We start from the raw sequence: 13,767 nt of genomic DNA, 5'->3' as shown, positions 1-13,767 counted from the left end.
CGTGACTCCCAAGGCTAGGTCATAAAAGACATGTGGCTTCTGGCCTTCCCCGTTTTAGATCACTTGCTCTGAGGGAAGCCAGCTGCCATGCTGTGAGGACACTCAAGCAGTCCTGTGGAGAGTCCCTCAAAGTGAGGAACTGAGGCCTCCAGCCAACAGCCGTGTGATTGAGTCTGTGTGGAGGCAGGTCCCTCAACCCCAGTCAACCCGTCAGATAGATAATAGCAGCCCTGGCCAACATCTTGACTGCAACCTCATTAAAGACTCCAAGCCAGGCCAGGCGCGGTGGCTCACGCCTGTAATCCCAGCACTTTGGGAGGCCGAGGTGGGCGGATCACAAGGTCAGGAGATCGAGACCATCCTGGCTAACATGGTGAAACCCCATCTCTACTAAAAATACAAAAAATTGGCCAGGCGTGGTGGTGGGCGCCTGTAGTCCCAGCTACTCGGGAGGCTGAGGCAGGAGAATGGCATGAACCTGGGAGGCAGAGCTTGCAGTGAGCTGAGATCATGCCATTACACTCCAGCCTGGGCGACAGAGTGAAACTCCGTCTCAAAAAAAAAAAAAAAAAAAAAAAAGACTCCAAGCCAGTACCACGTAACTGAGTCACTCTCAAATTCCTAACCCACAGAAACTGTGAGAGACAATAAAGGTTCATTGTTTTAAGCTGCTATATTGGTTTTCTATTGCTGCATGACAAATAGCCATACTTTAGTGGCTTAAAATAACACACATGCATTATTATCTCAGAGTTTTTGCAGGTTAGAAATTTGGTATAACATTGAGTTCTGTGTTCAGGGTCTCACTGGGCTACCATCAAGGGGTCAGATGGGGTTGAAGCTCCCAACTGGAGGCTCTGGGAGAAAATCTACTTCCAAGTTCATTCTTAATGTTGGCATAATTGAGTTCTCCTATTGTATTGCTGTAGGGCTAAGGTCCACGGTTCCTTGCCAATGTCAGCTGAGGGCCTCTCTCTATTCTAGATGCCAACTTTTTTTTCCTTCAACTTTTTTTTTTTTTTTTTTTTTTTTTTTGGAAACAGAGACAGACTCTGTCACTCAGGCTGGAGTACAGTGGCATGATCTCTCTTCGTTGCAACCTCTACCTCCCAGATTCAAGCAATTCTCATACCTCAGCCTCCCAAGTAGCTGGGACCACAGGTGCACACCACCACACTTGTCTAATTTGTTGTGTTTTCGTAGAGATGGGGTTTCATCATGTTGCTCAGGATGGCCTCAAACTCCTGAGCTCAGGCAATCCACCCTTCTTGGCCTCCCAAAGTGCTGGGATTACATCCTTCCACTTTCATTCCAGCAATGGTGCAGTGCATCTTTCCTGTGCTTCAAATCTCTGACTTCCTCTCCTGGCACCAACTAGAGAAAATTCCACCCTTTTTTTTTGTTGTTGAGATGGAGTCTCGCTCTGTCGCCCAGGCTGGAGTGCAGCGGCCGATCTCAGCTCACTGCAACCTCTGCCTCCCAGGTTCCGCCATTCTCTTGCCTCAGCCTCCCGGTGGCTGGGACTGCAGTGCTGATGCCCACCATGCCCGGCTGATTTTTTTTGTATTTTTAGTGAGGCCGAGGGGTTTTAGCCATGTGTAGGATGGTCTGGATCTCCTGACCTCGTGATCCACCATTCCCGGCCTCCCAAGATATGCTGGGATTACAGGCGTGAGCCACCCGTCTATTAATTCCACCTTTAGAGACTTCCACTGTGATTAAGTGAGCCCACTGAAAAATCACCCTTTTATGAAGTCAACTGTGGTTGGGCTGCTGCACCTGGCTGTGGTTGGGCTGCAGCACCACACAACTGTGGTTGGGCTGCAGCTACCACACAGCATGTGGATTTAGGCTGCATACCACACAACTGTGGATTTGTTCCTTCCCACACACAACTGTGGATTTGGGCTCGCTACCACACAACTGTAGTTGCAGCCACTTAGGAGGCTGAGGCTCAAGTAATCGTCCGGCATCAGCCTCCCGAAGAGTTGGGATTATAGGATTATGGGTGTGAGCCACTGTGCCTAGCTGACGGAATTTTTTTTGTAGACTATCCTCGATCATTTATTCCCTCTGTTGTCTCTTTTCTTTCTACCTTCTTTGAGTTAGAAGTTGTATCTTATGGGATAATCCCTCATTTTCTTATCCTTTCTCTCATATATTCCAGTCCTTTGTCTTTCTGGGAGATTTTCTCAGCTTTCTCTTGCAATACTGATATTGAAGTTTTTATTTCTGCTATCACCTTTCTAGTTTTGTTTTGTCTTGTTTCTGAGATGGAGTCTTGCTCTGTCACCCAGGCTGGAGTGCAGTGGCTCAGTCTCTGCTCATTGCAACCTCCACCTCCCGGGTTCAAGCGATTCTCCTGCCTCAGCCTCCTGAGTAGCTGGGATTACATGCACGTTCCACCACATCCAGCTGATTTTTTTTTTTTTTTTTTGTCTTTTCAGTAGAGATGGAGTTTTGCCATGTTGGCCAGACTGGTCTTGAACTCCTGACCTCAAGAGATTCTCCTGCCTCGGCCTCCCAAAGTGCTGGGATTACAGGTGTAAGCCATTGTGCCCAGCCTCTAGTTATTTCTTATTCTCTTATTCTGAGTGTTCCTTTTCACAGCATCTTATTCTTCTTATATGAATGCAATATGTTTTATTTATCTGAAGCTTCCTTATTTCCTTGAAGACTTTTGTTGCTCCCTGCCTGGCTCTGTTTTTTTTTTTTTTTTTTTTTTTTGGAGTTCTTTTCCTCTCTTGGCTTCGGTTTTTGACTTTCATTTTACAAGCTACTCTCAGGGGTTCAGTGACCCTCCATTGCACGTTCATATTGAAGAGCAGGGAACTGAAAAAGATACTTGAAAGTGAAGACACTTGGAAGCTTCATGCCTGTGGCAGGACGTATGGACAGGTGAGGCTTGTTGGGATCTGGCTGTCCTTGTAAGATCCCAAAGCCAGCATTGGAAGTGTCTTCTGAGAGGATCCCTCTGGCCTCCTGACTGCAGAGAAAGCAGGCTATCAGCTTCCAGGGACCAAGCAGCAGGATGGGGCCAGGGGCATCTCCCTGACAGGCATGTGGCCTTTCCCTTCACTCCTTGTTTCATACTGACCCACCTCAATTCACCTTGCTATCCTCAAACTCTAAGCCTCCAGGACAGGTTTTATTTAGATAGTATATTTATGATGGGTGCTGATAGAGACTGGAGGGTAAATGGACTCCCAAGTTACTCCTTGGCACCCCTAGGATGCCAGGTGATGGGGTATAAAAATGAACCAGAAATGCTGGTTGAAGACCTACTAATTATTGAGCAACTACTATGTGCCGGGTGCTGAATCTAAATCCGGGTTTTTCCACACAAGGAACATCTGGCCATGTCTGGAGACATTTTCAGTGTTACAAATCGTGGTAGGGGTGGGAACTAATGGCATCTAGTGGGTAGAGGACGGGGTCACTGCTAAATGTCCTACAATGCACAGCGCAGCCTCCCATACCTGGCTCTGAATGTCAATAGAGCCAAGGTCGAGAAACCCTGCTCTAGAAAGATCAGACACGTTCCCTGACTTCACAGGACAGGAGTAAAGAATTTCTGGTTCTGGTTGGGCACAGTGGCTCACACCTATAATCCCAGCACTTTGGGAGGCCAAGGTGGGTGTATCATTTGAGGTCAGGAGTTCAAGACCAGCCTGGTCAACATGATGAAACCCCGTCTCTACTAAAAATGCCCCCCCAAAACCAAAAATATTAGCCGGGTGTGGTGGCACATGCCTGTAATCCCAACTACTTGGGAGGCTGAGGCAGGAGAATCACTTGAACCTGGGAGATGGAGGTGGCAGTGAGCTGAAATCAAGCCACTGAACTCCAGCCTGGGTGACAGAGCGACTCTGCCGAGAGAGAGAGAGAGAAAGAGAGAGAGAGAGGAGAAGAAGGAGGAGGAGGAGGAGGAAAAAGAAGAAGCAGAAGAAGGAGAAGAAGAAGGAGAAGACGAGAAGAGAGGAGAGGGGAGGGGAGAGGAGGGAAGAGGAGAGGACAGGAGAGGGAGGATGGGAGGGGAGGGGAGGGAGGGAGGGAGGAAGAAAGAAGAAAGCAAGCAAGAAAAAGAAAGAAAGGGAGAAAGAAAGCAGAAAAGAAAAGAAAAGAAAAAAACAGACCCTGCTCTAGAAAGAGGAAAGACACATTCCCTGGTTTCACAGGAAAGGAGGAAATCATTGCTAGTTCTGGCCAGGCACAGTGGCTCACATCTGTAATCCCCGCACTTTGGGAGGATGAGGTGGGAGGATGCCTTGAACCCAGGAGTTTGAGACCAGCCTGGGCAACATAGGAAGACCCTGTCTCTACCAAAAAAAAAGAAAAGAAAGGAGAAAACAAAGATGTCTAGATCCTCGGTATCTACTATGTTCCAGGGGCAGGAGGAAGCTCTTTCCTCACTTTGACAGCAAGCCTGTGGCCTAGGCATTCTCAGTCAGCTTTGCTGGAGGGGGCATGTGAGGCCTGGCCAGCTCCGCCAGTTTACAAGGAGTGTTACTGGGGTGAAAAGAGCCAGCGGGGACCAGTCTGCTTGTGCCTGGGATGGGGAAGCAGCAAATGCCCACCTTCCTGCCCAACCCCCTCCTCCCTCTTCACGGGGGGAGTGGAGCCGGGGGTGGCAGCGGCTGTCGGGTGCGAGCAGGCCCAGACCTGTGGCCCTGCCTGACGTTGGTCCCCATCAAGCCATGTGACGAGACCAGGCCACAAGAAAGAGGTTTCAACAAGCGTTATCGTTTCCTGGAACTCCAACTCGGCGACTTCCCCGAAGACCGGCTGTGCCTGGCGGGCGGGCTGCGCGCAGCGGGGACAAGGCTGCCCCCTTCCTCCTCCGCTGCCTCCGCGGCCGCGTCTATCTCAGTCTGACTACCTGGAAGCGGCACTCCACCCTGCAGCCCAGCGGCCCTCAGCTTGGCTGCCAGGTCACCGGCATCCCCAGGAACCGTGGGGCAGGGGCTGCTCCACCAGTCCCTGTGATGTTCAGGCTAGGCTGGACCAGCCCGGGACCCCTGTGTGCCCAGAAACCCACTTCCTCTTCTTTCTGCCCCTGAACAAGCTTCTCAGGGCAGCTGACAATGAGACTTAGCACAGATGTGCCTCAATGTTGCTGTCAGAGAAATGAGCACAAGGCTGGGTGCGGTGGCTCACGCCTGTAATCCTAGCACTTTGGGAGGCCGAGGTGGGCAGATCACTTGAGGTCAGGAGTTCCAGACCAGCCTGGTCAACGTGGTGTAACCCTGTCTCTAGTATAAATACAAAAATTAGCCAGGCGTGGTGGTGGGCGCCTGTAATCCCAGCTACTCAGGAGGTTGAGGCAGGAGAATCACTTGAACCAAACCCCGGGAGGCAGAGGTTGCGGTGAGCTGAGAGTGCACCACTGCACTCCAGCCCGGGCAACAGAGCGAGACTCCATCTCCAAAAAAAAAAAAAGAAAGAAAGAAAGAAAAGAAAAGAAATGGAGATAAATCTTCCACCCCATTCATCCTGCCCACCAGACAGGGGCCCCGCTGGAGGCAGACAGATAGTTTCTGTTTCTGGCTGGCTGGGCCCTAGAAATCCAGAGAAGGGGCTAAAACCTCACTTTGGTGGAGGTGTGGTGGCTCAGAACTCAGATTCTAGGGTACCACCATCTCGGTGATGACTTTGGGATAAGTCACTTCCTCAGTTCCCCAGTTCACAGAAACCCCAGTTGTAAATATAGACCTGGCCACAATGGGGCGGGGTGGTGGGCGCGGGGGCAGAGTGAGATGGGGAGTGAGGAGGAAGAACCAAGGACAAAATCTAATTCCCCTGAAAAGGCAGAAGCCTCCAGGCCAGCGGGGTTTTCTTAACCTGGTTTTGGGAAGGAAAGACTGTCAGGCTTGTGGTCCCTCTGGGCCTCAGTTTCCTCCTCTATAAAATGAAAATGATATTAGCTTGAGCCATATGAAATTGCCAACACTCTCGTGGTTTCGACCTCCGAAACCAGCAGTTTTCTATGCTGCTCTAACATGACCTATCTGGAAAACTGAAGACCGAAATGAGATCCTGCAAAGTGCTTAGCAGAGTGCTTGCATATCATAGGTGCTCAATAAACAATAGGCCTTATATTATAATACTTTTTCAAATAAAAATACTATTTTTTTGTAGAGACAGGGGTCTCACTAGGTTGCCTAGGCTGGTCTTGAACTCCCGGGCTCAAGCGATCTTCCTGCCTTGGCCTCCCAAAGTGCTGGGATTACAGGTGTGAGCCACCGTACTAGCCATAATATATATCTTGTATCTCTTATATCTCCTACTAATGATATGTCGCCAATAATAATGATGACAGCGCTCCTAATTCTTTCACCCATCCTCTCCTTGTCAAACCCACAGACGCTTCCACTTACTGAGCACACTGTGCACCCAGGACAGATATAAACGTTCTCCATTCAGTTTTCACCACTTACTGTCACCCACAAGTGTGAGCCTGTGCAGGCATGGTGTCAGAGCTCAGGATTCACGTGTATACAGCACATAAGCCAGCACGGCCTCATTCTACGTCCCTTCTCATTCTGGCTGTCTCACTCCAGAGTGAGACCCAGTCTCTCCTCATTTGGCACATGCTTGCTGGGGATGGCCCTATTGCTACATTAACTTGTGCAAGCCACACCGTGCTCACGGTTAATCTTGAGTTTTTATCCCACTATAGTGTTAAGATCAGAAGTCACCCTAGGCCAGGTATGGTGGCTCAAGCCTGTAATCCCAGCACTTTGGGAGGCCAAGGCAGGCAGGTCACTTGTGGTCGGGAGTTCGAGACCAGCCTGACCAACATGGTGAAACCCTATCTCTACTAAAAACACAAAAAATTCACTGGGCATGGTGTAATCCCAGCTACAGGTTGAGGCACGAGAATCACTTGAACCTGGGAGGCAGAGGTTGCAGTGAGCTGAGACGGCGCCACTGCACTCCAGCCTGGGCAACAGAGTGAGACTCTGTCTCAAAAAAAAAAAAGAGAAGTCACCCTCTATTGGAGCAATTGATTTTTTAAAGCCAAATGTAGGACATTTATGTCTTCAAATCTTTGTACCCGCTCAGTGTCCCAGTCCAGGGTTTCTTTGGGATTCTGGCTCTGTTGCCCAGTGAGTTCACTGTCCTTGCAGTAAGTAGGTTGTCTGGCTCCTCATGAGGGAATCCAGGAAGAAGGAAGGAAGAGCATTAGCTGAGGCCAGAGCCCTGTGGCATACCACATAAGACAACTCAGCCAGCTGTCACATGTGTGTGCAAGCATGTGTGGGGTGTGTGTGTGTGTGTGTGTGTGTGTGTGTGTGTGTGTGTGTAGTTAATAATTTACAGAGTTGGCCGCCAGGGGCAGTGGCTCATGCCTATAATCCCAACACTTTGGGAGGCTGATGCAGGATCACTTGAGGCCAGGAGTTCGAGATCAGCCTAGGCAACATAGACTCTGTCTCTACAAAAACAAAACAAAACAAAACAAAACAAAATTAGCCAGGTGTGGTAGCACAGTCTATATAATCCCAGCTACTTGGGAGGCTAAGGCTGGAGGATTGCTTGAGTCCAGGAGTTCAAGGCTGCAGTAAGCTAGGATCATGCCACTGCACTACAGTCTGGGCAACAGAGCAAGACCCTGGCTTAAAAAAAAGTAAAACTCATTTATAAAGTTTTCAACCTGGATATTAATGCTTCTGTCTGGCTTCAAACATCACTGAAGGGCCAGGCACAGTGGCTCACACCTGTAAGCCCAGGACTTTGGGAGGCCGAGGAGGGCGGATCACGAGGTCAGGAGTTCGAGACCAGCCTGACCAACATGGTGAAAACTCATCTCTACTAAAAATACAAAAATAGCTGGGCATGGTGGCATGCACCTGTAATCCCAGCTACTCAGGAGTCTGAGGCAGGAGAATCACTTGAACCCAGGAGGTGGAGATTGCAGCAGTGAGCTGAGATCATGCCACTGCACTCTAGCTTGGGGACAAGAGTGAAACTCCATCACAAAACAAAACAAAACAAAACAAAAACCTCACTGAAGGATAATTTTGGCCTTGCCACATGTTAGCTGTGAGGCCTTGAGTAAGTTGTTTCACCTCTCCGGGCCTCAGTTTTCTCATCTGAGAAGTGGAGATGGTGACAGTTTGACCCCTATGGGGTGGTAGAAAGAATGACTGAGACAGTGTACGTGGCGCTCCTAGCAGTGTCTGGCGTGCCATCGCTGTTTGAGCCAGAGCCATGGAGTATCTCTGTACCAGATGGATCCTGAAAAGTTGAACAGCAGCACGTCCCCAGGGCCAGCAATTCGGCAGAGGCAGGAGGGAGGCAAGGCTGTCCCTCAGGGACTGGAGTGCCATGCCTCCATGCAGGTTCCCTAGGAGGCCAGTCTCCCTCCTCTCACAACACAGCCTCAAAGCCTTTGTTGTGTCTAGTTTCACAGGGACTGACCAGCAGCCCCATCCCACTTGGCCCAGGGCTTTGGGGCTCCCAGCCGGAGTGACTTCCCCAGTCTAAGCCTCAGTTTTCCCATCCATGAAAAGGGAACAAAACTGCAGTGGACAGTTAGGAACGCTTGGTGAAGTAAAGCACATCCTGAGGTCAACACTGGGTCCCTTCCCCATTCTGGCTGGGCCTGGGCTTCCTTACTGCCCAGATGGGGATGACAGTTCCTCCCTAGCCAGCCAATGACCTAGACAGATGCTCATGAAATGCTAAGTGGAAAAAAGGTGTGTTTCAGTATGGGCCATAAGGAACGGTATCTTTTCTTTTCTAAAGAGAGAATAGGCTGGGTGCAGTGGCTCACTCCTATAATCCCTACAATTTGGGGGACGAAAGCATGAAGATCACTTGAGGTCAGGAGTTCGAGACCAACTTGGGCAACATAGTGAGCCCTCTGTATCCATAAAAATAATTTTTTAAATTAGCCAGATGTGGTGGCACGTGCCTGTGGTCACAGCTGCTCTGAGACTGAGGTGTGAAGATCACTTGAACCCAAGGGATTTGAGGCTGCAGTGAACCGTGATCACACCACTGCACTTCAACCTGGGTGACAGAGCAAGACCCCGTCTCAAAAAAAGAGAAAGAAAAAACTATATATATGTGTGTATCTGCAGAAATCAGGTTAGAAATACCTACATTACACATACACACACACATGTGTGTGTGTGTGTGTGTGTATAATTTAATATGTTATTGGTAGGTTCTTTAAACATTTTTTGAAACAAATGTGGAAATTAAAAAAATAATGTGGGCTGGTGGGGAATGTTAATGAGGGGGAGGCTGTGCACGTGGGGGCAGGGAGAACATGGGAACACTATGTACTTTCCATTCCATTTTGATGTAAACCTAAAACTGCTCTAATAAATACTGAGTTATTAAAAGCAACCATGAGGCCAGGTGCGGTGGCTGATGCCTATAATCCCAGCACTTTGGGAGGCCAAGGCAGGAGCATTACTTGAGATCAGGAGTTCGAGACCAGCCTGGCCAACATGATGAAACCCTGTCTCTATAAAAAATACAAAAATTAGCTGGATGTGGTGGTACATGCCTGTAATCCCAACTCCTCGGGAGGCTGAGGCAGGAGAATCGCTTGAATCCAGGAGGCACAGGTTGCAGTGAGCCAAGATCGTGCCACAGCACCCCAGCCTGGGCGACAGCAAGACTCCAACTCAAAACTAACTAACTAAATAAATAAAGCAACCGTTAATCAGGGGGTATGAAAACGTAGAAGCCCTGTGTTCCACTTGCTCTCCCTCAAGCTTTCCTTGACCACAGACATCAGCAAGTGACGGGGGCCACTGTTGGCCCCAGCTCCTGGCAAAACTGGTCTTGGCTCTTTCACGCTGGAAGATCATTGTGTCTCTTCTTATGACACATGGCTCCATTTCACTTCATTCCAGCCAAACCTGACCTCTGACCCCTGCTTTTCACCAGACTCCAATTACCTAGGACTCTGGGTTGTAAGTGACAGAAACATGACTTAGGCAGCATAAGTGAAAAAGGAAATGTGGCGCATGGAACAAGGACATCAACGTGGACTTCAGGCATGGCTGGATACAGGCACTCACACATGCACCAGGGCTCTGTCTCGTGTCTTTCTCATCAACTCTCTTGATACATTGGGCACATTGGCTAAACTGGGCCCTAATTTAGAAGACTTTCTGTTAGTTTCAACTGAAAAGGGAGGTGTCTGATTGGTCCAGCTTAGTTCATGTCCCTACCCTGAACTGGGGTATGGGGAACTCTGATTGGCTAGTCTGGTCCCCATCTCTGGCCAGGGTGCTGTGATTGACAGCTCCTTCAGGACCGTACAGCATGGGGGCCGGACAGTTCTCTGAGAGCAAAACTCTGGCTCACAGTACTCCACACATGGTTTCTGCTTTCCAGCCCTCCAGCTCCTTAGAATGTGGGACAGAGACCATCGGCTCAGGTCTATGTTCTTAGGGCTGGGACTCCTCATATAGCAGAAGGAGGAGGGACTTTGGGCTCCAATCGACCTGAGTGTGAATCCAAGCTCTGTAAGTCACTTAACTCTCTAAGCCTTATTTCTACTCCCAAACATGGGATGGTGCCAAGGATTTAAGTTAGTCCCTAAGGGTAGAGTGGGAACCTGGGCCCTGGTCCGGATGTGACAGCCGTGATGGGGATCGGGGCACTGCCTGTATCTCATGTGAGAAAAGTTTGGATTTCCACTCAGGCTGTGCAGTCTTGGGCAGATAACACTTCTCTAAACCTCAGTTTCTTCCCTTGCAAAAAATAGAGAAACATGCTGTCATAGTCCATTTTCTTTTTTTTTGTTTTTGAGACGGAGTCTTGCTCTGTCACCCAGGATGGAGTGCAGTGGCACAATCTTGGCTCACAGCAACCTCTGCCTCCTGGGTTCAAGCGACTTTCTCACCTCAGCCTCCTGAGTAGCTGGGATTACAGGTGCCTGCCACCATGCCCCTGCTGATTTTTGTATTTTTGTAGAGATGGGGTTTCACCATGTTGGCCACATTGGTCTCGAACTCCTGACCTCAGGTGGTCTGCCTGCCTCAGCCTCCCAAAGTGCTGGGATTACAGGCATGAGCCACTGTGCCTGGCCCTTAGTTCATTTTCTGTTGCTTATCACAGAACACCTGAAACTGGGTAATTTATAAAGAAAACTTCTGGAGGCTGAGAAGTCCAACATCAAGGACTGCATTTGGTGAGGGCCTTCTTGCTGGTGGGGACTCAGTGCAGAGTCCCGAGGCAGCACAGGGCATCCCATGGTGAGGGGGCTGAGTGTGTTTGTTCACATCTCTCTCCCTCTTCTCACAAAGCCACCAGGGCCACAACGATGATAACCCATTCATCTATTACTCATTCATCCACTAAGCCATGGGTCTCTCCTGATCCAGTCACCTCTTAAAGGCCCCGTCTCTCAATACTGCCACACTGGGGATTCAGTTTCAACATGAGCTTTGGAGGTGACAAACATTCAAACCATAGCACATGGCTACTACAGGGCCAGTTATTCCAATGATGGTAGATAACACAGGCCCATTGCTAGAGATCACACCTCCAGGCCTTTGCTGATGCTGTCCCCTCTGCCTGAGATGCCTTTCCCACTGAAGCTTCTGGGGTAAACTCCTTCCCACCCATGTTTGAAGACTCAGACAGCAACTCCTCCAGGGAGCCTTCCCTGACTTCACATCTCCTATCATCCTCCCCACAGTTCCTAGGCCTGATTAGCCATGCTCCTGCTGAGGCCTGGATCAGGTAGTATTCAAGCCATGTCTAAGTCTGGTTTTTTTTGTTTTGTTGGTTGGTTGGTTGGTACGTTGGTTGTTTTTTTGTTTGTCTGTTTGTTTGTTTTGAGACAGTGTCTTGCTCTGTCACCCAGGCTGGAGTGCACTGGCAGAATCTCGGCTCACTGCAACCTCTGCCTCCTGGGTTCAAGTGATCCCCCTGCCTCAGCCTCCCGAGTAGATGGGATTACAGGCTCTCACCACCACACCTGCCTAATTTTTGTATTTTTAGTAGAGATGGGGTTTCACTATGTTGGCCAGTCCGGTCTCGAACTCCTGACCTCAAGTGATCTGCCCACCTCAGCCTCCCAAAGTGCTGGGATTACGGGTGTGAGCCAGCACCTATATCCTTTTTATCCTAACTATGAACAGCTCAGATTCCTCTGACTGCTCTGTGCCTGGCATGCAAAGGCACTGAATCAACGTTTGCAGGATCGGCAGATGCCTTCCAAGCTTTCTCGGGGTCACCCGACTCCAGCACAGGTCTCCTACTGCGGCTTTGCTGGCAGCATGACACCTTCCCGAAGGAGGGGGCCTTTAGGCAGGAGAGGAAGTCCAGGCTGCACCTGGAAGCCCAGGCGGCTGATTTCTAAGAAACCAGTTGAGGGACAGGAAGGCTGGGGCAAAGGGTGATTAGGACGGCTTTTACTTTCAGTTTTCTGGGGCTGGAGCAAAGCAGGTGCCCAGGGTTCTCAGTGGGGAGGGGACGGTGGTGCAGTCACAGCCTCTTAGAGTCAAGTAATAGCCACCACTTCGGGACGTAGACCAGGCCTGGAGCCCAGAGTGGCTCTGTTTGGCCCCAGCGACACAGGCATGAGGGTGGGTGCAGTGGGCAGCCGTCATTGGGGGTTGCCGGGCAGGACACAGCATCTGAAAGTCTGCATCCTGGCTCCTGGCCCCTGGCTCGTCCATTTATCCTTTATTTATTTATTAGTTTATTTACTGAGACATGATCTTGCTCTGTCGCCCAGGCTGGAGTGCAGTGGCACAGTCAGCTCACTGCAGCCTCGACTTCCCGGGTCAATCAATTCTCCTGCTTCAGCCTCCCAAGTAGCTGGGACCACAGACATGCACTACCACACCTGGTTAATTTTTTTTATTTTTATTTTTATTTTTTGAGACGGAGTCTCGCTGTGTCGCCCAGGCTGGAGTGCAGTGGCCGGATCTCAGCTCATTGCAAGCTCCGCCTCCCGGGTTTTTACGCCATTCTCCTGCCTCAGCCTCCCGAGTAGCTGGGACTACAGGCGCCCACCACCTCGCCCGGCTAGTTTTTTTTTTGTATTTTTTAGTAGAGACGGGGTTTCGCCGTGTTAGCCAGGATGGTCTCGAACTGCTGACCTCGTGATCCGCCCGTCTCGGCCTCCCAAAGTGCTGGGATTACAGGCTTGAGCCACCGCGCCCGGCCCACACCTGGTTAATTTTTGTATTTTTTGTAGAAACAGGGAACTCGCTATGTTGCTCAGGCTGGTCTCAAACTCCTGGGCTCCAACCATCCTTCTGCCTTGGCCTCCCAAAGTGCTGGGATGACAGGTGTGAGCCACTGCAACCGGCCTCGCCGTTTATTTTATACATGCCTTAGATTATTCATTCCTTCACTCACTCATTCGTTCATCCATGTCTCCTTTCTGTTGTCCTTAGGTTCTCTCCCTGTTTTCTCTTTTCTTCCTTCTTTTCCTTCTCATTTTCCCCTTGAATTTCCTTCCCATTTCCCCCCTTCTCTCCTCTCCCTCTCTGTCCGTCCATCTGTATGTGTTGCTCCTTCTCTCTCCATCCTCTCTGGGTGGCTCCATCCCTTTCTCCCTTATCTCCCCAACTCTCTCTTTGTTTCTCTCCCCTTCTGTCTATCTCTCTGTCTCTTTTCCCCCAATATGCCTCTCTCACTTGTCTTTATTCAGCATTCCTCAAACTGCCTCATTCACGTAAGACAATGTTTTTGTTATTACTGTATGTGTGTTATCTGTTGTTTTGTTATTGTTGTCTCGCTCTGTCACCCCAGGCTGGAGTGCAGTGGTATAATCACAGC

This window comes from Papio anubis, chromosome 18 (genome assembly GCF_008728515.1).
Source record: "Papio anubis isolate 15944 chromosome 18, Panubis1.0, whole genome shotgun sequence".
NCBI lineage: Eukaryota > Metazoa > Chordata > Mammalia > Primates > Cercopithecidae > Papio > Papio anubis.
This window is presented reverse-complemented; position numbering follows the sequence as displayed.